Source organism: Triticum dicoccoides, chromosome 3B (assembly GCF_002162155.2).
Source record: "Triticum dicoccoides isolate Atlit2015 ecotype Zavitan chromosome 3B, WEW_v2.0, whole genome shotgun sequence".
In the NCBI taxonomy this organism is placed as follows: domain Eukaryota; kingdom Viridiplantae; phylum Streptophyta; class Magnoliopsida; order Poales; family Poaceae; genus Triticum; species Triticum dicoccoides.
The window spans coordinates 30,122,779-30,125,330 of NC_041385.1; positions in this window are offsets into that span (position 1 = coordinate 30,122,779).

Consider the following 2,552-nt stretch of genomic DNA (forward strand, 5'->3'; position numbering starts at 1 on the left):
CTCCACGCCGGCGCCGCCCCGGCAGCCTCCTCCCCGACCGGCGGCCGCGTCTCCGGCGAGCTCCGCCTCCGGTTGCTACAGTGTTCCGGCGCCGCCTCGGTTTCCGTGAGGTTCCAGATCTCAGATCCAACCCCCCCCGTTGACTTTTGTCCAGAAACCCTAGTTTTTTATGCGATGTTTGACTGCTCGTATCTCCGCAATCGTAGATCCGTTTTAGGCGTATGATATATCAAAATCTTCGCCTCGACATGTACATCATTTCATTCCATTGCATCATTTGCATTTGAGGTCATCTTGATACCCAAAATGCTGTTAGAAGGAGGCTTCGTGAGTTAAATTGCAGATCCGTTAGTTCATCATGCACTTTTGTCATTTTTGCTATGTTTAATTCGTGCATGATATGCCTGTGCCCCTTTGGGATGTATTGTGAAGCATTTTGTCTTCTTTCCAGAGGTGCCACCCATGCATTTTTAGGATGTGTGTGTTGTCTTGTGCAAGCTTGCGAAGAGAGGTACCTGAGATTGCAGATTTCAGGGACTTAGTGATTTTCGCTAAGTCTGGGATATTTTAGTTCATGATGCTATATGTCCAGCTTGTTTCCTAGTGATCCGTGCCTCTTTTGAGGATAATCAGTAAGGGAGTTTTGATATTTATGTCATGCTCTATCCATCCATGTCTTTGTTGGCATTTGTGGAGTGCTCTAGGTTGACTCAATCGAGCTCAACTTTTGCTTCGTTGTTAATCTGGGCAGATCGTCAACTTGTTTGCGATTTCGCCGATGCTACCGTTAGCGTTCCATGCATGCTATGCCTTCGTTCTTGCCATGAGTAGCTAGCACTTTGTGCCTTCTTGCTGGTTGTATGCTTTCCTTGCCATGACTTGCACCGTAGTGAGTGCATCGAGCTCGTTTACATGCCTTCGTGAGTTAAATTTCAGCATGTCTCAGTTTTCACTAAGTCTGAAAACTGATTGTGTTCGAGCGATGTTCGTGAGCTCGGTAGAGTATTTTGTGAACCCTTTTGGCCCCAGGTCACTTTGGGTGTTTTATTAAGCTTGTTGAGTAGCTCCATGCCATGTTCTTACTTGTCATGTTCAGGTTTTCTATCATGTTGTTTTGCTGCTCCGAAGAGAGCTTCGTGATCTGAAATTTCAGACTAGTGTTAATTTCACTAAGTCTGAAATCTGTTTTGCATTTGCGTTTTAGCCATGCTTGTTTGAACCTCTTAATGGATGAATTTGCCTATGGCTCAGTGCTAGAGTTTTGTCAACCATCTTGTGTACATCACTGCCATATATTTTGTTTTCATGTTTGGTGTCTGTAGCATGTTCTTTTCGTTGCATTTAGATGCCTACTTGCTGTAAATCGCAGACCGGTGTCATATCTTAAAACGCTCGCCATTTCCAAACCGTAGCTCCGATTCCAATGATCTTTATATCGTTTTCAAGCGATTTCATCCCCTCTATCCAGTGGCACACTTGGTTTTCCAAGTTGATGCCAGGTTCATGCATTTCCTGTCACATCTTGCATTTTGCATCCCGCATCGCATCCCGCATAGCATATCGTCATTTCCTCATATTGCTTGGTCTTGCCCGTTGTTGATTGTATCCTTGTTGCTTGTTTGTCTTGTTTGGGTAGAGCCGGGAGACGAGTTTGCTACCGAGGAGCCCGTTGAGTTTGCTTGTGAGGATCCAGTCAACTCTGACAACTGTGCAGGCAAGATGATCATACCCTCGAAATCACTACTATCTTTGCTATGCTAGTTTGCTCGCTCTTTTGCTTTGCCACTGCTACGATGCCTACCTTTTGCTTGTCAGCCTCCCAATTGCCATGTTGAACCTCTAACCCACCATTGTCCTAGCAAACCGTTGATTGGCTATGTTACCGCTTTGTTCAGCCCTTCTTATAGCGTTGTTAGCTGCAGGTGAAGATTGGAGCCGTTCCTTGTTGGAACATTTATTTACTTGTTGGGATATCATTAGGTTGCTATGTTATATTAATGCATCTATATACTTGGTGAAGGGTGGAAGGCTCGACCTTATGCCTAGTGTTTTGTTCCACTCTTGCCGTCCTAGTTTCCGTCATATCGGTGTTATGTTCCCGGATTGTTGCGTCCCTTACGCGGTTGGGTTATAATGGGAACCCCTTGATAGTTCGCCTTGATTAAAGCTTTTCCAGCAATGCCCAACATTGGTTTTACCATTTGCCACCTAGCCTCTTTTTCCCTTGGGTTTCCGGAGCCCGAAGGTCATCTTATTTTAACCCCCCAGGGCCAGTGCTCCTCTGAGCGTTGGTCCAAACTAGAGTCCTGTGCAGCGCCCCCTCGGGGAAACTCGAGGTTTGGTTTTAGTTGTATGGAGCGCTCATCTGAGTGTGCCCTGAGAAAGAGATATGTGCAGCTCCTATCGGGATTTGTCGGCACATTCGGGCGGTGTTGCTGGTCTTGTTTTAACCTGTCGAATTGTCTTGTTGTACCGGGTTGCCGAGTCTGATCGGTGTGTCTCGGGTGGAGGTCTATTCCTTCGTTGACCGTGAGAGCTTGTCATGGGCTAAG